At 41.9% G+C, this 24,002-nt stretch overlaps 1 long non-coding RNA gene across 1 annotated transcript in view; it reads right to left on the reverse strand.

Moving 5' to 3' along the window:
- LOC125323570 overlaps positions 1–23,034 on the reverse strand; it is a 35,325-nt gene extending 12,291 nt beyond the window's left edge. The window contains exon 1 of the long non-coding RNA XR_007202562.1: positions 22,917–23,034. This is a non-coding gene — a long non-coding RNA (uncharacterized LOC125323570). The remainder of the gene's footprint in view (positions 1–22,916) is intronic.
- Positions 23,035–24,002: the final 968 nt, after the last annotated feature.

Genomic DNA, 24,002 nt, shown 5'->3' on the forward strand with positions numbered 1-24,002 from the left:
TCCTGGGGTGGCTGTATCATACTGTATTCCCTATAGTCTACTTATTGCCCAGACATGAATCCTGTGCCAGTCTGTGCCTTTAAGCTGGGTCCGAGACAAAACGGGGGGAAGCTGAGCGAATTCTTCAGCGTGGTTTGTTTTCAAGGACTCACCCACTCCCCTGCCTTCTCACCGCTGCAGAGCCGAGGGAGCACCTTCCTGCTTTTTCCCCAGCTCTCGGCTCCTCTTCTCAGGAGAGACAGACGAAGAGTTAAAATTCTTTGCTTTTTAGCTAGCCTGCTAGCTGAGGCAAGGAAGTTTTCCTGGGACTGTGGCTTTTTCTTGTTCTCCTGGAACTGTTCTGCTCCAGTCCAGAACACTATCACCTGGAGGCCCCACACCGTGTCCCGGAGGGGCCCACACCACACCCCAGATCTGGAGGGAGCAGAGCCACACCTACAGAAAGGGCTCTGAATCTACCCAGGTCTTCTCCACAGCGAGAGGTTTTATTATTTAACATTATTCATTCTCTTGTGCCTGCATGCACCCTGCTTGTTAAATAAACAGCTTTTTTTTTTTCACTTTCCTCCAAGAAATTTTTTCCGAACCTGTGGGGGAGGGGCTGCTGAAACCTGCCTTCTATTAGAGGATATGTTCATTTCAGACATTTCCTCCTAATTTGTCTCAACCAGAGACACACCTTTAGAAATACAGCAGCCCTAATTACAGGTTCTTGCAGGTGGGTTGCTTACAGATTGAAGCTCCCTCTCAATTCCTTGCATATTTATAAGTATCTGATTAATGAATAACCATGGATAGTTGCAGGACTGCAATTGAAACTGCAGAGGACTTGCAAATGATCTGAGTCATTTTAGAGGAGGCCACATCGACCTGTTTTACGTTCCCTTGTTTCATTTAGTCATATTGGAAAGCTACAGTGCAATCAGAGTTAATCCTTCCAATGGCCTGGTGTGATAGTTGCACAATTCACTAGTAAACTATTACCATGTGATTCCTTGCTGGAAATCAACTGTTCATAGGTAAATAATGGGGTTGGATGTTCCATCTTAATATCAAGGGGGAAAAAACAAAACAGAATAAACAAAAAGTTCCCCTCCCCAAATTATCTATTATGTCTAGAAGTTTCTTTAGGTTTCTACTCCCTGAGGAGCTTTCTTCAAGTTTTTGACATGGTGGTCAGCCAGGAGAAGTCCATTCGACTTCTACCAGAAATAGCCAAAATATCTTCTCAGAGCTTGGATAAGTGTGAAGGACTAACTGGAGACCAAAAAAAACCCTGCTGTTACAGTCTGTTCTTTCAGAAAAAATATTCTCAGTACCTGATTTACATAGGTAGTCTCATCCAAACCCCAGAGCTTGATGAAGATCACTCATCATTCCAATTTTCTGGTATCCAAGCATCTTTTCTTAAATTTGTTTTCTTCTGCTGTGGCTGTTTTTGACACTTTTCATGAAAGATTCTCCTATCTTAATTTCCAATGACATTAAGACAATAAAGAGTAATGTGAAGAATTTTCACCCGATGTTAAGGATTAATGGCCTAGTCTTCAATTTTTAGTTCATTAAGAACTCCTTCCAAAATAATCCATTTTCTGATGTTTGGGAGGCTTTGGTCTAGTAAAAGGCAAGGGATTTTAAAAACACCTTTTATGTGAGCCATTTAAAAACTGTCATAAATAGACGAAAAGAAAAAGTAATATACAAAATAATCACAAATGGAAAACAGACTGGGCCACAGATTTTCAGACGCTTTCAGCCACCATGGAGAGTTGTAATGCATATTTCCAGCATTTGTGGGGTTTTTTTAACTTTTTACTATTGAAAACTGTAAGTTAAACATCATGCCATAGTTCTTTACAAAGGAGCCTGTGGGGGAAAAAAATCAACAAATTATAAATCTCTAGCCAGGTTACCAAACTTCTCTCTGTAACAAAGAAATGCAGAGAAATTTGCCTATTTGTAAACTTTCTGAGACAAATATCAAGACATTGTTAGAAAGAAGGGCTAGGCACCAAAGAATTTACATATCCATAAAGATTTGATAATGAAATTATTTTTCCAGCCTCAAAAAATAAAATCTCATAGAATCAGAGGATGGTTTAAGAGGCAAAGGATCTTTTTCTGCTAAACAAAGCAGCCAAAAATTCAGTTGTGTTTAATGGAAATGTTTCATTTGACCTAGTTTATCATTACTACACAAAATAAAAAGTTGTTTCTGACTGAAAAAATCAATGTTTATAATTTTGTTCATAGTAAAGTAGATATTTCTTATTGCACTTGTGATTTATTAGCAAATAATTCACTTAAATGAAACCACTCATTTTCTGAAATTCTTACAGCAAATCAGCATTTTCCCTTGAAAGAGATAATGTAGAATTCCCATCCAACCACACTGAAGAATGTTCTTCTATCTTCAGGCATGGCTTAAAAAGCATTGACTTTTCACCTGTCTAAGACAGTATTGAAGCTTATGGTTCTCTTTCTTGACTCTCTTTCAGATAGTTAGAATCAGACAAATGCATCAGGAGAGCATTATTTCCCACAAATCACCTTTTTGAAATATTACATGAAGCAATGGGGAATCTCCTAATCTCAGGAGTGACATCCTCTGTGTGTATGAACTGAAGCTGTACCTGTGTAGACATAAGCAAGAACTCCAAATTCCACCATCACCTAACTAAAACCATTACCCCTGCTGAATTGTTCCCACGTAAGTGTTGAGTGCTATCACAGTTCATCTGTTCTCTGAGTCATTCTCAGTATATAGTATTTCTAATGTTGAAAACTATCTATTTTCTATCTTAAGTAAAAGAAAGGAGGGCAGAACTAAAAAAAACCAGCTTATTTTTCTCCTTCTTTTTTTGTAAGTAACCTTGAATCAGAAATTTGCAGTTTGCGTCTGTATATCTCATCAAGAATATATGTCATTTCTCTAAATAAGCATCATATATCTCAATAGTAGGGTCAGTTACCCACCCCTACCCCCTCAGAGTAGCTGATCTATCAAGTTAAATCACAGGCTTTTTGATATAAGTGTCAATGTAGATCTGACAATAAAAAAATAACTCACAGTGGGGCAGAAAAAGAGTAAACAAGGCAGAAAAAAAAATTAACTCCTTGAGCTCTCAAGTTACTAAAATCCAGAGAGGCTGGTGCATAATTCATGCTGTAATACAGAGTATCTTTTAGTTCAACTATTTTGAATGCATACACAGTTTCTAATGAACTTATCTTTCCTTTCATTTCCAGACCTCTTGAACTACACGTTGTCTTTCTTTTCTTGCTCTTCTCTGAGAACTTTACTGCTTCAGCATCCATATAACCCCTTCCTCTCTGATGGACACCATTCCCTGCCACAGTCTTATTTTTCTCCAAATTAAAAAAGCTCAAAATACAGTGTTCCCAGAGGCATTTAAAAACCCCAGCATCTGCTAAAACGGAGAAAGCTTGTAGAATAGATAAGACTGAAATTTGACTTGATCAGAAGATTTTCTAGCAGAAGTTTTTTCTACAAATTCCACATTAAAATGCTTAATGGGAACAGATGTCCAAGTTCCAAGAAGCACGAAATGTTCAGTCAAGCAAGATAATAGGAGACTAAAGTCTCCTTCTCAGAAGAGCCACCAGCCCAATACTAGAGGATTCATGTGTGTACAAGATAAGGCAGCTCCAGCCCTGCTCCAGTGATAAGGATCTGTCCAGAATGAAAGAGCTCCTGCAGAAGAGGCTGAAACCCCGTATGAGATGCAATGGGACACAGCCAACACCATGACTTGTTGGGTGCTTCCCTGGCACTTTTCCAGCCCTGAGTGGGCAAGAGAAGTAGCACAGCATGATTGGCTCCCACTGGTCCCTCTCCCCTTGTTTCCCCTCCCTGGGCTTCACACACCCTCACCTGTATGCCTATGGCTACATATGCTCACCAGTTCCATCCTCCAAACCTCACCTGGGCATAACCTCAGAGAAGTAGGTGACACAGGCCTAAAGAGGGCTGGGAGTACACTCATAATCCACCAGTGTGGACAACAACAACCAACACAGCACCACCCTAACTCGGACTTGGCTTGTCCTAACAGCCAGTGGGTCTGAGACCCTTTGTCTGATGCATGCATCCTGCTCTTTATATGCTGCATGGTGGTTCACCCCAAAGAGGAAGGGTACATCTTTCTCAAGTCCTTTGTGTAAGAGCATCTCAAAGACCAGATGCTCTTTCCAAAGACGGTGTCTACGTGTAGCATCCAGATTTTCGTTACAAAAGATTTTGACTTCACCCCAATACAGAAGTGGGGGAGAAGTACATACTCTCTAAAACTTTGAAGATACATTTTCTTGGTCATATTTAGTAATGTGTTCCTGCATAAATACTGTGGTGCATTTAAGCTCCAGTCTGGCTTCCTTCAAAGTCAGCACCTTACTCCCGACAGCAGCTACACAAGATCACTGCACTGCAAAGCTGTGCCAAGCATCAGTCTTACTTCAGTAAGCAGCACATAAAATGCTACTGGCTTGGCAATAGAGAGATAAAAACACTCATTCAGTCTCTCAGTTACAGGATATCTCCATACTCAGGAAGATGACAAAAGACGAGCACATATAAAAGGTACTTGAATAGAACAAAAGTAAGATTATTATTTACTTCAGCCTAAAAGACCTAGTCTATGAAAACCACTTTTTCCTCTTAAAAAAGCATTGAGTTTGCAGCTGTCACAGTGAAAGTTTTATACCATGAGCTCTAGTGCTGCTCTGCAGGAAGGGCTTGCTTTATCCACCAGCTTGTAAGGGAAGTGGGATGTGATGGACAGTGCAGCCACAAAGAGCATTGTAATGGGGGAACTTGGAAAGAAAAGGACCCTGAGAATAAGTACAGTGAAGGGGCCCATGTTAGGCCTCCTTGACATATTCCTTTGGTTTAATAATAAGTGTTTTACTGTTCTCAGCAGTGCTTATGTTCCAAGTATTAACGATCTCCCTACAAAAAACACAGAAGTTATGCAGTACACACAGACTTAGGAGAGGAAATGTATTAGCTTTAGATGCCAGGCCTTCAATGGATGGTGGATTTTCCATTTCCACCCCAGATTTCAGTAGTCTGCAAGGATGGCTCTGGAGAACACCTTCCAGTCTTGCTGTCCTGCTCGTTTTCCCTGCAGACTCCTCCATTTCAGGAAGATCCTCTTTGGGAAGCATTCACAGCATGCTTGTTTCCAATTTATTAATTAGAACTAAGTAACTGGGCCAAAACGTAATATGCATATGAGCAAACACAATTAGAATAAAGTGTGGAAGTAGCAAATTCATCTAATGATCAAGTTGATTAAATTACTTCAGATAAACCAACAATTCCTTATAAGCACTGTGCGATGGCTTAGGAAGGCTACAGTCTCATTTAGCTCTCAGCCTGGAAAATAACAGGGCTTTTATCAACTCTCACTGCCAAGTGACAAATTTAAGTTCCAGCCAAATAGCTGGTACAGGGAGTGTCAATCGCTCCCGGGCTGAAACTAGTGTTGAGACTGCAGCTCTGCTGCCAGCTCCAAGAGTTTGTGCAGATTATTGATTATCTAACACCAGCCAACCCTTTCTCTCATTGCCCTCTCCCCCTCAAAACTTCCAGCAATGGATTACAGTGGATTACATCGGAGATATTTCAATATTTCAACATGACACAGCTTCTTAAATCTAATATTCAGAAGATAAATTCAATGAAATGGTGTGATCTATCATGATTCAGCTGTAGCTAGTTGTAGCAAAAATCATTCTTTACTCACTGTGCTCTGGGAGTTCTTGCTCCACATGTATGCTAGCCAACAGCTTTCATTTTAAAAATGCAAGAATATTGAAGTAGAAGTGATCCTTAACTTACAAAGATTGGAAAATAAACAGGTGGAAAAGCAGACAAAATCTGAGAGAAAAATTAAGCCAGAAAAAAAAATGCAACTTTTTTTACTTAAAAGATGCATTTTGGGAGCTCACTTTTTTCCTGCAGAAAACCTGCCTCATGACAGAAATGGCCATGGGACCTTTGTTTTGTTTTTGGGGGTCTTTGGCTATTAACCTGTTTTTAGATTAGTAACACTTCATTGCTATCAAAATCCTTCCCCTACTGAAACTGGGGTTTCAGCTGCTGTGCAAGGTGCAATTTCTGGAAGAGTAAACCACACAGAAGAGTGGACATGGCCATGCAGTAGAGAGCAGAATCCAGTGCTATCCTCCACATACTCTCGAGAACTGTGCTTTAGTTCCACTAAACTCTTCAATCGCTAAAAGATGAGTTTATATGAAAGAATTAATGATATCCCATTTAACATGAACCTAGGAATCCAGAAGACGGTTACAGAATCTTGGCAAATCACACTAGATTAATGTATTTGAATTGGTGCCTAAAATGTTCAGATCAATGTCTTGGGTTTTTGGTCGACAGCTTTTTCCCCTTCAAACTGACAGAGGTCACAGTGCATGCAGTTCATCATTTCAAGGCATAAGAATTAGGCTTTGACTAATTGGAAGATTTGCCTGTTATTTAAATGAAACTTGTTTGCAGTTTCATCATCCGTGTGGAATCCAGAAAGGCATCAGACTATCCCATCAATTTAGTTAGCAAAGAATAAATGAATAAATAGGCTGACAATTTTCTCCCCTGGGACTTACACTGTCACTACACTGTTTCTCCATTATTAATTACCTATGTAAAAATAATTCACTGTATGGCAGTATATACTCTATGCTGTAAATGACTGGATCAGGTGTCTTTCTGCTTGTCTTTCTCTGTGCATTCAGTTCTCTTGGTGTCAGCAAGTGATGCTTGACAGTGCATGCACTGAGGGAAGAAAAGGAAAATCAAGTAGCAGACATCAAAGGGTTACAGCCTACATTTTTTTGGATGAGTACAGTAATCGGGCTAGTTCTTTTCTATTTTGTATGAAAGACTCATTTACAGCTGCTGCTCTGCTTCAGAGGTTTGGATTCAGACTGTTTTGCAAGCAGTTTGTGTGCAAGGCTGAGATGTAATATGTAAGCAGATGTCACTGACAGGTCAAGGAGTCCTTCAAATACTGGAAGCCCACAGATCCCCTATTGAAAAGGGACAGAAGAGAAGCCAAACACGTTTCTTTGAGTCAGACTTTTTTCACAAATATTTTACAAGTGCTTGCTTTGCATAAAAAATCTTGACACAATTTAGTGGAGTAAAAACTTTCAAATTCGTTTATTTTCAATGAGCCAATACTCTGCAGATTTATTTCACTTAAATAGTAGGAGAGAGAGGGAAGGAAAAGAGCAGATGGAGGAATTCAGGACTTTCCTGTTATTAAACTTCAGATTTTCATCCACCCTTCTCCTGAGTGCCAGAGGAACAGGTAAATTCATCTGCATCCATTGCTCAATTAGGTCTATCCCAAATAAATTATTTTCTTATGTATTGCCTGGGTAATTTGTTTAGAGTCATTCAAATAATGCCACATTTCAGACTTTGTCATGTGCTTTTTATCTCCTCTGCTGCAGTACTATTAATCCTTTCAAACTTGCAAAACCTAAGTCAAAGCAGAAATTCAGTCTTCTCAGTCCTACATCCCAAAGGGCTCTCATAATTTCAGTACCAGTCCTGTGTAATTTCAAAGCCACTTCACTGACTCTTCCAGGCAACAATTCCTTCACAGCCGAAATTTTCGAAAGGGTTCAGATATCCAGTCTCTCCGAAAATGCTACCAATAATCCAGGAGAAACACTTTGAGTATTCTCACGAGGATGAGATAGGTTATTTTTTCTTATAGCCCCCTCCTGTATTCTGTAGAAGAATGGTGCTGTCTTTAAAGCACTCTTCAGACAAGGATATGGCTTTGGGGAACACAGCAGTAAAAATTTGTGTTCCCATTGGGCTTTTTGTATAGCAGAGTGCACTTTTCAGCATCTTGTATATTATCTGCTCCCTGCATAAAGGAATTCTAAACTAAATTCCTTGCGGGACCTCCCTCCACATAATGCGAAACTTTAATTTCTGCCCTCTGCTTCTTGCATTTGACACAGATTCAAACTGTCTTGCATCAACCATTCTTCCTATTCCCTCAAGATCTTCATGGAGAAAAATTATCTCACCTCTCAGTCTTCTCTTTCAACAGAGTACAGCCCTAATTTCTTTGGTATATTTGGGACAACTAGTTTCCCCCCGTCCATGCATTATTCTGCTTGCTTTTGCTATATCTTTGTCTATCACTATAATAATTCTTTAATCTCAGCTGATCAGAAATTAGGATGATAGTACAGGTATGGCCTGTGCTGTACTAAAGTGGAGTAATTTCTAGAAACTTAAAACCACTACTTGCAAAGATGTCTATAAATTTCTACACATTTATGCACCAGTTTTAGTCTTTTTCTTTCAAATTTCTTCCGCTACTCATGAACTAAATTTTCCTGAACTGCATTTCTGCATAGTATGATATTTCAGAGTCTGGTCCTCTGTTTTGTCCAGCTCCTCATTACTTTAGTTTTATCTAGGTCATTTATCTTCCCATTCACACATGTAGCTTCTTTGTACTGGCAGCGCTCCCTATTTCTGCATTATCTGCAAATATTTTTGCTTTATAGTATTTTCATCTTCCTTAGGCTCCAGATAAATAGTATGAATAAGTGTAACAAAACCAGTCCAGTTCTCATCCATGTAATTCTCTGCTCCTCCATTCAGGTCACACCAAAATAAAAATAAAATAAAAATTTTACCAGCTGGTTAAGACAGGATTGTCTCCCTGTTAATCCATGTTCATCCCAACTGATCAAATATTATCTCAGTAAGGGACCCCTGGATCCTGCCTCTGATGAGTTTTAATAGCATTTTCTCCACCAGCGCCAGCCATATTGTCATCTGCTTCTTTCTGTCATCTCTGACATGGGAAAGAAATGGCTCAGCACTATGCAATCTGTGGTACTTGAATACCTATTCTCAAAACAACACAGCATGAGGATTTCAGAAATATTCAGAACAATGGCTTGACGATAAGAGATCCAGGGTACACATTACATGAATATCACTTTTCAAAATGACACAGCAGGAGGATTTCAGAAACACTTAGCTCCTCCTGCTCCTTCAGAATCAGTACAACATACCCTGTTGATAGAGCAAATCAGCCAAGAAGAGCTTCATGTAAAGGAACTCTGATTTTTTGACAGGTCTTTTTGCACATGCACACCTCAGAAACTTCCAGCCTCCTGGAACAATTTGCCACTCATAATTCTCTATTCATAAAACCCTATAAGAAACCTTCCAAAGTTTGCTACTTTCCTTCTTCTCCATGCTGAGAGCATGATCTCAAAGCACCTCTTACATGAGGATACTTTGAAATGGTGAGGGCTATGGTACACATTGCCATATAGTACATGAAAAGTTCTAAAGTATGCAAAAAAGGGTAAACCCACAAACCTCCCATTTCCATTCTGGAGGAAAACTGTGGTGACAAACAAAAGCTGTGGCAGTGATACTGCTTGGTCTTGTGATAGTGCTCATCTACTGCATTGGCAGCCTGCCCCAGGAGAGCCCCCACAGTCCCAGGTAGAGCAGAGTTTGTCATGAGTTGTGGCAGGGCTCATGCAGGCATGGGGTGGTTTCTGCTGCACCCTTCTGCCCCAGCTGCGCAGGAAACCTGTGCACACTTCCAAATACACAGGGCTGCCGTCTGCAGAGGTGAGGGATGATGAGTCACTGTCCGTCCTGACATAACTCTTGGGGCAGTAAATTCCACCTCTGAGTTTAGCCTGTTTTCTTTCACCCCTGGGAAGAGAAGTTCGAGTCGAGCAGTCTGAAAAATACAAAAAGGCTTTGGCTTGTTGGAAAAGACATGAGTGACTGGTCTCAGTTGTGATGTCCAGATTCTCTTTACACGACCAGTGTTTCCCTCCAGCTGGGAACTGGTCCTCCAGTCTGTTGAAAAAGTATGTGGTTTGTAGTAGCTTATAGTGAACATGCTTCAAGTGTGTTTCGTATTGAGCACAATACTGCTTTGATTGGCCTGCTCTTGCTTGATACCTTCTCTTCTTCTGCTGTACTGATCTCCAGGAGAGAGGAGTGTCCAAAAAAAAAAAAAAAAAGGGCACTTCTGAATAGGGTGATTTCTCCAGGCTAAATCCATTCAGGATGAGACCCTGCACTACACAGTGTGATTAAATCTTCCCTAGGAATATTGTGTGAAGTGACTAATTCAGAGAGCTTCACAATGTTTATGAAGCCAGGGTCCCACATCTGAAACATACCCCTACTTTTATCTATCACAGGGGCTTTTTGGCTCTGACTATTGCTTTCTCTGTGTAGGTTTTATATTTTCCTAGCACTAATGGCAGCGATGTCTGCACAGTTGTATTTAAAGTTGTATCAAAGATATCCAATAATGAGAGCACACTTACAGGGAATTTCAAAGTCATCTCTAAAATATAATTTGGGGCTGAAACTCAGCAAGCAGAATCTCATCCCAGAAGCGAATTCTTTTGTAACATTAAGGGGATTGGGGGTGAGGGGAGAGGGGAGAGGGAAGAGAGAAAATTGCTGTGAAGGTGAACAAAAAAGTGCTTTGTGGGGAAGTGAAGAGACTACCTTCAAAGAGGTTAGAATCCCAAATATTGAAGAGAATATGTGTGTAGACTTAAATCTGACAGACAATTTTCCCTTTGAAAGTCAGTTCCTGCTTAAGTTCACATTGAGTGTCAAGTGTTTGCCCTCTAAATGAAGCCGAGTACTTATTTTTGAAGGTCTGCTCTTCACCGCAAGCACTAATTTTTGCTCATAATTAGTTAATTGTGTGCAAACTCTATCTATTAAATAAACCCATGAGTGGGCTCTGAGCAGAAAGCCATATTCAGTTTTCTCACTTCGCACTCTTTTGGAGCGCCCCTGCATGAGGCTGGAGTATCTGATTGATTGAGTAGTTCTGATCAAGAAGCTCATGCTGGACCAGCGTGGACAATTAAGAAATGTGAATCCCTTATCCCTATCAGTTCTGAGGGGGAAGAAATGAAAGGCACCACAGTTCTTCTCCCTAGACTCCTTCTGATGTTTCAAAGAGAGATTAATGATCCAGTATTTGAACGCACCAAAATACAACCCTAACAAAACCATGGTAATTATTGTGAGCCTTACTTTTGAAACCATGGTTTGTCTAAGAGAAGAAACTGAAGAGCACAAACCAGAGTAACCATAAGCAGAAATGGAAATATGAAGAAGAAGCACCCAGTAAAACCACATCAGGACAAAATTAACAGATCACTATGGAGGACTTTTATACTTTCCATGCTGGATTGACTGGGAAAAGAAGAGGCAGAAAGGCTTGATCAGTTAACAACAGCAGCAGCTGGCCAAATGGTGTTGGCCAAGAAGTCAACAAGACTACATTTCCCACTGTCATGGTTTAGTATAGTCTGGGTTTTTAGTAAAGAGGGCTTCAGCCATGGAAATTATTCTCTTGCAAAGAGGTGCTTACAGCTTCCTCTATGACCTAACAGAACCAATCAACTGGCTAGTTTGAATATTGGGAACTTTTTAAAGCCACTTAAGAAGCTTGACACACCTCTGTGATCCACATTTAAGAACAGAGCACGGGAAAGCGTCTCTTGCTTCCAGCTTTCGGACAGGTAACTGGGGAGCCCACACAGACCAGTGGGGCCGGGCCGGGCCCTGCTCGGCTGGGCCAGGCCAGGAGACAGCCATCCTGGAGCTGTGCAGCCCTGTTCCACCCACAGCCCCTGCAGCCTGCTTGGCCAGCCCCGCCCCAGTGCGGCCGAAAATTCATCTGAGGTCACTGCATCTGAGGCCGCTGACCAGCAAAGATCATGTGACCAACAGCGATAAGGGAATTCCAGCTGCGGGGCCCGGGTGATATTAACCTTTTTAGTGTTGTAAGTTCCCTCCAGAACAGATGAAGCCTGCAGACATCAATCCTCTCCCAGGTCAGAGGAAGAGGGAAGGTGAAGGCATGTGAAGAAAACACCATAGAGATACCAAAGTCAGTAAAGAAGGAAGAGCTGAAACCCTGAGGGAGGAGAAAGAGGAGATGCTTCAAACCTAGAAGCTGAAATTCTGTTGTAAAGCTATGGTGGTAATGGACTATGATCAGAGTACCCATTGTAATTTCATGAAAGCATGGGGGGTGGAGCATTCAAACGGCAATTGTGAGCGAAAGTACCTGTGCTGAAATAAGCAAATGTTGAAGTAGCTGTAATTTGATGAGAAGCATGAACAGAGAGAGATGAAAGTGAGGAGGACCCTTGCTCCCAGGGAAGGAGAAGACCTCTGTTCCTAGAGATGAAGATGCTCCCAGAGATAGGTGAAGAGAACCTCTGCTTCTGAACAGCTCATCCTTAAAATGGTACCCCATTTGCAAAGATTGGACCCTTGAACAGTTGTGGGGAAAGCTGTAAGTCAGGGAAAGGGACTCTCACACGCGAGCAGAGAACCAACCCAGGCGGTTGTCTCACTGTGACATTGAAGCCACGAGAGAGCTGTTTCTTGTGGAGATGTCTCCACAGCATGAGCAAGAGAGACTCCTCTCCCTGAGTGAACTGAAAAAGATTATTATAGAGGTGGTAACCTAACTGGAAATCTCAAGGGTTGTCTTTTTACATTGTCAGTGGGAGAAGTGAGAAAGGTGGGGGGAGGAGAAGTGTTCTGAAGGTTTAGTCTGACTTTTTTTTCTTTCTTTTCGGTCTGTTAATAAACTTCTTTATATTCTTTTAAGTTTTGTGCCTGCTTTGCTTTCTCCTAATTCTTCTCTCACAGAAAGAAAATAAGTAAGTAATGGATATTTTGAACCAAACCACTACACTTAATTGGTGTTTCTGCCTGGTTTACGAACTGAACCCGCTATACCCACACAGAATGGTGTGTGGGATTAGGCCTTTGGGACGAAGTACCCTGAAAGGAGGCAGGCAGCTGTGCCCAGCTTTGTCCATGGCAGGAGCATAGGAGCAGCCTTACCTGTGCTGAGAGCAGCGGTTGCTGTAATTTAGCAGAGCAGTGATTTCACTGCTCTTTGCTCACTGCAAGAGCCAGACATATTGTTACAGCTGATTCACACACAAATGCAAAACAGGGAATTTGTCGGTTTCCCAAAGAGGACCATTTTGCCTCAGCCCAAATGAAAATAAAACAAGCCATTGGATGGACTTCCCATCTATATTGGAAAACAGAGAGTGAACTCTTGGTTTGGACTGTGCCAACCATCTCCAATGTGCTTCCATGCATTTTCAGTTCAGGATTAGAGCCAGGTACCATTGCTGCGACGGATGGCAGCACCTATGACTCCTGGCAGAGACTGCTCTGCGAGAGGATGGATCAGACAGCAAGCAAGCCCTGCCCCTTCCCCACAGAGCTGCACTCTCTGACAGATGCCAAGATTCTTTTCGCATACAGGGAATTAAGTTTCACAGACGCCTGTGAGTTCAGTATTGCATCTATTCTGAGAAATTGATTATATCCAGGCCAAGGAGAGCAAGGCAAAAACGTGCCTGGAGATCTGCCCAAGGTCACATCATTAATCTGTTGGAGAGCTTGAAAGGGAGGAGAGATAGATCTGCTGGCTTCTGCTCCTTTGATTAATAACCAAACCAACATGCCCCCTCTTACACCCTGGTCTAAATCCAAGTTAATTAAACCAACTTTGGGTGTGAACATTATTAAATCAGTTGAAACCTGGCTAATATCAAATTAACTTGCTCCTGCAGATGTAGAGCCACCAGTCAAACTGCCATAACCTGTTCTGAAACAGAAATGCACGAATCCCCACAGTGGACCCACTACTGCATCTGGTTTGGTGTTGAATGACACCTCTGCAGACCAGTGCTTTGGCCGTCCTGGGAAAAGCTGTGCATGGCACAAGGAAGGTAAGAAAAGAAAAGCCAGGCCATGCCTAGTGATATGGAGCCAATACAAGAGGATGTAACTGGCAGCTCTAAATTTTCAGTTGAAAGACTTATCTTTGCAAAATATATAACAGTGCAGCTGTAATTATTAGGAATCGGGATTATCTATTCAAACAGTTGAGTAGCCTGGGGAAGTAAGAAGTGAAGGGAGACACAGAGTCTCTAATTAAATCAGCTGACCTAGTTGGGAGAAACAAACTATGGCTCCCATCAGCCATTCTTTGTGTCCAAAATGAAAGCCACAGACTTTGAGCTAAGAGCGGGCTAGAAACAATTGCTCTGAGTGTTCAACCTTCCACAAAGCTACTCAGCAGAGTCATGACTTGCATGTGATACAGCGTGTGTAAATACAGGTACCTGAATCTCACTGTACCTCTGTTTGCTTTGTTTTATGTCTCCTAAAACAACAAAAAAATGCAGCCAAGGCCCTTCTTACTCATCTCAAACGTTGCCGTGTCATGGCAGCTGCCTGGTCTTGACCATCACCACTTAGCAGCTTTCGGGTCAGTGTTTCCTGGCTATGCTGATATGCCTTGTAGCTTAATTACAACGGGAGCAGTGACTGCTTTAAAGAGAAGTTCCTTTGAGGAACAAAGTGGTGAAAAGAGTCTGGCTTATAGAAGCACTTGAAAGGAAATACCAGGTACCAAGTGCTTTGGTCGAGAGGCTCTGTTTTCCTGGCTGTGGGCAAAACATAGAAGGGAAGCCAAGAGAAGAGTCACATCAGTACTCGGCATCATTCTTTGCTCAATTCTTTACACTGAAGATTCTTGTGGATGGAAATTAGGTTCCCATCAGAGATAGATATTGCCAGAATTAGCAGCAAAAAAGTCTGGTCTTGCCATCAGAGGTTCATTAGCATACAAAATGTCTCTGTAAGTGAGAATTGTGTCAATCACTGATGCTGTGCTCCATTGTCTTCTGTGTTACTGTGCACAGGCAGAACAGTCCGCCTACCCTTACTCTGGGATAATTCACACTCAGCTCATCCCAGTGATATGGAGAGAAAGACCAGAGAGTGAGGGGTTGTTTAGGAAGAAACTAAAACTTTATGCAAATTATACTTTACAAGCGTGAAAAACAACTAGATGGAAGCAAATCAAGATAAATAGGGGGAGGAGAACGGTTAATTACCTTGCACTTTGCAAGGACTGTGTTAGCCTCAGATAGGGTCTCCTCAGTGTGGGATAGATAATTCCCAACAATATCACCACAGTGCTCTCAGAAAGATAACGCTGAAAAGGGAAACCAATTTTAAGGAAAACAATGTTATTTAAAAAGACAGAGATTTCACTGTATGGTCATTTTGAAGTGGGCAAATTAACAATTAAAAAGACTCTCATGTGCCATAATCTCTGATTGTTTTATTTTAATAGCTATCTCAGTACAGAGGATTCTCTTCAGTAACTAGAGATCTCATTTCTGTTAATTTTGTGCAACTCTAAAGGAGTCACTGATGTTCATTTGTAACTTGCCACACACCCCCTCCCCCATCATTGCTTCTTCTAAGAATATGTCTCTTGAAAGCACACTGATTATCAGTGGAATTTCTCTACTTACTTTAGCTTTTGCAGTCCAAACTATAACTGCTGACCAGTTAGAAAGTGGCCAAGAGAATGCATAACAAATATGACGTCAGAAAACTATCCCCTTTTCCCAACTGTGCTCCACACTGTTTCACCATCTGAAAGCACTGAGAAGGACAAAAAATGCTTGCACAAACCTGCATCCAGACATCAACTCTCAGGAGGACAAATTTCAGCTTCTCTGACTCTCCAATACAGCATTATCTGAGGGCCTTGATGCATTTTAATAAAAAATCCTTTATGTGCTTACGTACTGCTTAGGCTTAAAGGAGGTGAGAGATGAAGTCAGACTTTTACAGGTGTTAGCTGCTTCAGTAGACTCTTGTGGGTATAGACCTAAGTGTTTACTCATGTCCACACATGACATCTGTGGTGGAATCAGAAATGGACCATCTCTTGCCAGAAGAGCACATTAACAGGTTAACATTAAAACATCCATCTTTTCTAATGGTGATACCAATTTCCACAAACCTTCTGCCATGAGAGTGTTACACCAGCAGAGAGGTATTGGGAACAAGCCCTTGCATTGCAGCAAAAGCAGCCCATCTAAAAAAGATATGTCTTTCTGAAGAGTTAAAAGAGGGGAGAACCCCACAGCCTCTTAAAATAAACACAGAAATCTACAGATACATATACATACACAGAATAGAATACTGTTCATTTATGAACTTGACCACTAGTGGCAGAGCCAACACAGAATCTGTTTTGAAACCAGTGGAAACAGGAGACGTGGCTATGTGTCACATCCTGTACAGAAATGGTCACTTTACCTCTGCAATGAGCTAAATACATTAATCAATAAAGGGTTAAAGGAATAACTGAACCATACAGCTTTCCAGACTGGTTACATTTAACCCATAAACACAATTTTGATTTCGGGGGACCTACGCTTCCTTTTCTCTTTGAAACCTGACCTCACTGCTCTGGCTTCTGTTATGCAGAATGCTAATTATCCTGCAGAAATGATACTGCAAGGCTCTGGGTATGCCCATGCTGTGACTTGGGGGCATGGGTTTCGGTGCTTTAGACATCATTAGGGCGAGTCAAAGTTTTATCTGAAACTTTATAACATGAAAAATTACTGTCTCCCCAGAAATAAATTATTTCTTATACATTTTTCATTTTATAATTTTTTGGGGATGTCAAGTAAAACAATTTTTCACTTTTCCAGTTTTTGGACTTCTCTATTCCTTTTTCCTCTCCACTTTTAATCCATAGAAGAAAGGAAAATGGGCAGATAAAACTAACATTTAAAAATACTTAAAAGGTGGTGAGAGAAATAACTAATGAACACCCAAAAGCTACAACAAACCAGTTTAAATTTTCTTTGTAAATAATTTTAAGAAGTTGAATTTTAAAATTTTTTAATATTTATATTATACACATTGCCTCTTTTTTGGCAGCTCTGATCATAATACGTGTTCTCCGGACTACAAAACATTAAACCAGTGTTTCACTACAAAGCCTGTAACTGAGGGCAGCTTCCTAGAAAACCCATTGAAGAGACAGTTTCCTAGCAATCCCATTGAAATAAATGCTTTCCTCCATTCTGATCAAAAGGATGGAATCCATATGTCCACTAAAAATGTATATATCCTTATCTGCTCAAGGAAGATAAATCTATGTATATTTGCTCATTTTTTTCCCCTTTCATAATTCATTGTCAGAGGACTTGGAACAGCAAAAGAAATAAAACACAAAATGTAGCTATGGATCATAAAATATTTTACAGAGGTGGATCGGAATAATTTTATCCCCTTCTACAAATGAAGCTGTTGAAGCACAGAGAAGAAAAGCAGTGCACTGGAGTCAGTGACTATCCAGGTTTCTTAATTCCTGCCACTATTTGCTGTCCATTAAACCTCATCCACAGAGTGTTCAGGACTGGGTGGAAGAAGCATCCCTTGGCATTCTCCCTACTAGGCCAGAAATGAAAACAAATTACGTCTCCTGGGAAATTGCTTCTACTGGAAGAAGACTTTCCAAGTTGGAAGGAACAGAAATGTTACTGAGATTTTCATCCCAAACAAGAATAGCCAACAAATCTGACATGGTACCAGTCTTGGGTATTATTTTGCTGGCCCTTGGAGCACAGGACAAGTCCCAGTGTCCATCTGCCAAGACCTAAGTGCTGTAGTCAGATCCCCAAATAAAAAGAGACACAGTTTTGCCCAAGAGCTAGAAAGCTGGCTAGACAATGATCCAAATTTTTTTTAAGAGAGACTTTGGTATGCTAATTCACACCTTGCAGCTCCAATTCTACACCAAAAAGCTGCGGACAATAATCATTCTCCTGTTAATGAGAAATAGTTTGCAATTTCCCTAGAACGAGCCCAGCAGGAGAGCCAGGTGTTATTAGCACCACCTGGCAGGCTAACTTTATGTGCCTACAAGTCCAAGAACAAGCAGTGATGCCAATACACTACCATTTTTCTAAAATGTGTGGCTCTGCAACTCTAGTGAGCTCCCCTGCCTAGAGGGAAATAACTTTGTAGAAATAAGTGTTCTAGCAAATGGGGAGCATGCCCCAGTTCATCACATCCTAGTAGCTAAGACAGTCCCTGATATCCAGCCTATTTATGTTGTCTTCAGATAACCAAACTCATAGCATTACAGAATCATCTCTTCACAGGGGGCATACAGATTACCCTTAAAGGGAGAAGTCAGACTTGATAGTCGGGTCATACAAAGCTTTTGAAGGACTTCTTCCACCTCATTCAGAAATCCAGATACAACAGCCAGCTCTCAAGGACATTGCTTGGCTTTGAGATATGCCCTGAAGGGCTACAGTAGGTCCAGAAATCAATGAGTAGCTCGAACCTCATCATAAACACACTGTAGGCTTTTTTCACCTGTGACAGCTATATTGAGGATAATTTCATATTACTTAAGTGCTTCAGAACAATCATGTGTGAGAGGATGCAATAATGTGAGAATTGTTTACACAAAACCACACAGCAGACTTCAGCACTGTAGGATACGTAGCAAGTTTTTCTCTTTGCTGATGGGTAATGCTGCATACCAAGAAAAGCAGCAGTTCCTACAGCTATATTGTGTATGTGTATGTCAAGCAAACGCACTGGTGGGAGTGATGGGTGGTTTCAGGAATGTGCAGCCATCTCCCACTTGCACTGGGCAGGAGGCAATTTTGGGTCATTCAGAAGAGAGGAGGAAAATGGAACACAGTGAAGAGCACAGCAAGAAGACTATACCTTCCCCTGGTGTTTCCACCTTTCAAGTTCAACAGGGATTTTCCCTCTCTTCCCATGCATGGGGGACCCTGGGAACCCAAAGTACAGCAGGCCACTTGAAGGCATGGCCCATGGAAAATTTCAGCCCCCTTGGAAAAGCCAGCAGGATCTGATTAACTGAGTGAGAAGGTGGAAAGTATGTGTGTCACCCGTGTTAACCTTGCTCTTGTATTTATGTCTCCTACACTCGCCTAACAGCAGGAAATCTCTTTTGCTACTGTACAAAAGAAATTTCACTCTGCTTTGTGGTATGTACAGTTTACAGTACAATGATCCTCCTTCAAACAATGATGAAAACTCTCCTAAACTATATTGCTGTGTAGGATTCAAGGAACAGTATGATGTAGGGATATGTATGTCTGTGATATCTGATAGGAAGAGATATATATTTTTACATTTGTAGGATTTATAAAGCACAATTTGAGAAGGATCTGTTTCTATCAGTTGTTACCAGTCAGCATCCCAAACACATAGAGAGTAAAAGCTGAACAGGATACCAGTAAGGCCTACAGCCCACTCAAGGAATAGGTTTGCAAAGGATACAATTTCAAATTTTACTTTAAAGATACTATTAATTTCTTTTTTATAAAGAAATTTCTTGCCACTCTTAGCTCAAGGTCAAAGGTTTTGTTTGAAAATTTGAAATTAAAGAGACAATAACTGGATGAGGTGATGAAATTCATCGAATCACTCATTCAAAATGTTTCTGTGGCAAAAAGCTGCATCCCACCAGCACTGCACACTAACCTGACAAGTATATGGTGCACACAGCAGTCCCTTATTGCTCAATTTCATTTCCTTATGGTGTCTGGTTAGCAAGCAATAGCCAGGATATGCCATCCCTCTTAACTCACTGTAAGTAGCAAAGCAAATTCTCCTCCCTTTATGTCTTGTTTTAAAGGCAAACTCCTTCAACTCCAATCAAACTAACTGTTCACAAGACACTTTGATCCCCAGCATGTACTCCCAACACATGCTGAATAATGCCAGATTTTGCTACCATAAACAAATCCCAACAAGTGCCACTGTACTGTTTCCAGTCTTGTCTGGCAGTAGTCAGCCCAGGCAGGATCTGAGAGAGTCGTTTCACTTCACACACAGCTCTCAATGAATGCCACCATCTGCTTTTAGGTGGTTAAACAACCTCTACATTGGGTCTGAAAATATCCATCAAATCCTGCAGTTTCTGACATGGGATAATTTCAGCTTTCTGCTATACCAGCCCTGGCCAACTGTAATAGACTTGCTCCAGACTTATACGAGTGGGAAAGGGAAGAAGTCTGATCTATGGTGGTTTCCCTCAGAAGGGCTCAGGGCCAACGATCCTTTGGCACTCCCGGCCCCATGCACAGACACTCATCCCCTAAATTGTACTGATGGTGTAAGGGAGCACATGGTGACCTGGGATGCTTGGTTTACCCAAGTCTGCAAAAAAATGCAAAGAGCAAGGTGGGGCAGGGAATACTTTTAACCTACATCAGCTTTGTCTCCCCATTTCAGCCTACAGCCTGAAAACGCCATCCAACCCATGGACAAACTGATCCAGAACAGCAAAGACATCCAAACACTCTTTATGGGCTTCATACTAAATAATTTGCCTTCACTCTCCCGAGAGTCCTATGAAGACCCAGCTTTAATCAACCCCTTGGACTCCTTCCTACCACACTGCTAAATAGGGCAGAGCTGGGGACCAGCTACACCTTGTTCCTGCAGCCTTTTCTTCTGCTGGATCAGGACCACTGTATGGTGAAGTGGCTGCCATAGCAGCCTTGTTAAACCACTCCCTGGACATGCCACTCAAACAGTGTCTTGCAGAGATCTAAGTGATTTGCCACTCCTGAGCCAGCATCTACATGAACACTTACGTAATTATCCTTATCTATTAATTGATTGATCTTTACTAATTTCTGGTATATCCAAAAATACAATACTGATGACATTTGGTTATCATACACAAGAGCAAGAGATGACACAGACATAGTAACTCTGACATCAATCTCCAGTATTGCTAAAGAGTGAATTATGAAAAAGACGCCTGGGCATCAATATTCCCCAGATGAAGAAATACGTCATATGTCATAATATGTCCAAAACTAGGTTACTGCAGCAATCTTCAGACTTCTCAGATCAGATTGGTGTTCTAAATACGCTTATTTTCTAACTTTTCAATGCAGACAGGTGACAATAATTGTATGATCATAGTTACAAACCAGATGTGGTTGCTTATGGTACTTTTCAGCAGATGCAAGGGATACTTAGAGGCATCAGCTTTACCCCAGCAGAGCTGTAGAAATTAGGATTGGCTTCTTTGCAGGAATTTAGGGGGTATAAATATCCACAAGCAACAGGTATTTATTTCTATGCCTGCAGGTAAAAACAAGTGGTAATAGTAATTGCAAAGCAATATATTTATAATTGCAATAGATCATACCCTTCGAGGGTAGACTTCAAGATTAGTTTCTGAGTCCTGAAGCATACTAAACAGTTCTTCTAGCAAGATACAGTATGCTCTCAGCAACATAAAAGAAGGAAGTACCTTAAGTGGTTAGAAACACACACGCTTGAAAATGGGTTTAACACTTCCACGTACCTGCTATGGAAGCTTGCTCTGATAAAATCCATATGAAGAAAAAGGTGTCATTTGTTCAAAATGTTGCTGACTGTATGGCATTGCCCACTGCACCTCCATTTCATCACCAGACATGGGACAGAACTGGCCTCCTGACACAATGGTGCACAGAGAAACAGCCACAGCACAGGTGCTGCGCTGCTCAGTCGCCACACACGGACTTCGCTGACAGCTGTGCAAGGGCCGGAGCCCGCTGCCAGCAAGAGCTCAGATCAGAGTGCAAGTGCTCACTCACTAAGCCAGGGCCACTAGTACTCTCCATGGACCACTCCCAGAAAAAAACATAGACCTGAAGCATATTTATTAACTTGTACAATCTGCTTTTGTGGTTTTGAAAAGATTATGAAATAAGCAGTCCTTTTTTGAAAACCCCAGGAGAAAGACTCCTTAATCTATTTATTAATCCAGTTTTATCCTACAACTGCATGCCTTATATACCTTACCAAGAATTTCACCAGAGCTATCATTTGATGTTTTCATTTAAGTACTTCTCAGAATTAAAAAACAAAATCCTCCTTCTCTTGTGTTTACACCCTCCCAATTTTTCCCTTATACAAGTGCTTATTAAGCCATCTTAGCTGAAATATTTTTGTCCACTTTTGGTTTTTTGCTGCACTCCTACAAACCTTTTTCTGAAGAACCCCTTGTCTAGAAAACTGGGATCTTGTAGCAACAACTACAAGAAAACCATGACTCAAGCCCAAAACACTTTGTTTTGAAGCATGGGCCTAGTATCACATTACCTCCTTGCATGCTGTAACATCAGACTGTGCCTCACATGGTGGGAAAGTCCTGAGGTACTGGGCATTTTTCAAGAGAATGAATGGTGAATCACAGCAGCTTTAGGCAGAGCCAGAACACAGCTTAGCTGACAGGAGAAAATAAAAATCAACAGACCTGTAACTCCCAGGAAGCACTCTCAGATGTGGACTCAAGGGAGAAGGAGGCAAAGACAGTAACAGAGACTAAAGTGTTTTTACTGCCCTACTGGCTTCTGCCTTTGCCCTCTCCTGGCCTTGCCCTGATGCCTCATGTTCCACCCTCGTGCTTACGGCTCACGCTCTTGCTGTTGCACACCATTCCAGCCCCTTATGGCTCCTCTGGCTCTAAAGGCAAGTTGAATCCAATGCAACAGCCCTACAATAGAGTTTGTGTCAAGGTGTGCATGTGCACACATATGTGTGTCTGACATACCTTCCCACCTTGGATGCCTTTAACACGAGGCCAATCCCTACTGCAGAACTCAAGGCAAAGGGCATGTCCCTGTGTAGGGGAGTGAGCAAGGCTAAGCCATCCTGGTCCCTTATAACTACATGAAGAGAGCAGAGTATCTCCACTGAAAATGTTTCTATATTCAAGCATGCATTTCTTAGAGAAAACACCATTTTCTATGGAAAGTACACACCCGTTGCAAATAATAAAGGGGTACTTCTGCAAAAACCTGTTTCTCTATAACATGGCAGATTTTCACCCTGACCTACTCAGATCTTATTGACAACTCTCAGACTAGGCTTTCAACTAATTCCTTCAGGCTGTATCCACAAGGATTCTGCTTACCCTCTAGAGTCAGAGTGTCAGTACAGCATCACATCAATCATATTGCCCTTCTTTGGACCTGGCCCAGGTGTGTGCTCTGGTCAATGTGTATGTAGGGCTTCTCTGCAGCTTCCAGACATCCCAGGGGATCTGTGATGGGGAAACAAGTGTTCTTCAGCTTACTGGTGACATCCAAAGAAATGAAGGGGGAAAAATTGAAGGAAAAAGAGACACCAAAACCTTCAGCATGTGGGGTTGGCCCAGGGCAAAGAGGAGCCTGCCTTTTGATACCATCTTTCACAGTTCCCTTCTGGACAAAATGTCCAGCACACAGATGGACAAACACATCATGCAACACATCACAGCTGAGCAACTGGCTCACCAGTCAGGCACAGAGGCTTGTAGTGAATGGGGTGACATCAGACTGGTGACTTGTCAGCAGTAGGGTTCCACAGGGCTCCACCCCCAGCCCTGAGCTCTTCAAAATCTTCACAAACAACTCGAACACAGAAGTGGAAGGGATACTGAGCAAGTTCACAGATGATACAAAACTGGGAGGAGCTGCCGACTCCCTCAAGGACAGGGAGGCCCTGGAGGGAGACCTCAACAAATGAGAGGGTTAAGCAATCACCAACCATATGAAGTTCAACAAGGGAGTGCTGGATCCTGCACCCAGGATGGAGCAACCCTGGATGTACAGGCAGACTGGGGAATGAGATGCTGGAAAGCAGTGCCATGGAAAGGGATGTGGGGCTCCTGGTCCCTGGCAAGCTGAACATGAGCCAGCAGTGCCCTGGCAGCCAGGAGGGCCAAGCGTGTCCTGGGGGGCATCAGGCACAGCATCGCCAGCTGGGCAAGGGAGGGGATTGTCCAGCTCTGATCTGCACTGGGGCAGCCTCATCTTGAGCCCTGGGGGCAGTTTTGGGTGCCACAATATAAAAAAGACATTAAAGTATTAGAGAGTGTCCAAAGGAGGGCAAGAAAGATGGTGAAGGGCCTTGAGGAGAAACCATATGAGAAGTGGCTGAGGTTACTGGGTTTGTTGAGCCTGGAGGAGACTGAGGGGAGACCTCATCACAGTCTGAAGATTCCTTACAAGGGGAAGGG

Source organism: Corvus hawaiiensis, chromosome 3, assembly GCF_020740725.1.
Source record: "Corvus hawaiiensis isolate bCorHaw1 chromosome 3, bCorHaw1.pri.cur, whole genome shotgun sequence".
Taxonomy (NCBI): Eukaryota; Metazoa; Chordata; class Aves; order Passeriformes; family Corvidae; genus Corvus; species Corvus hawaiiensis.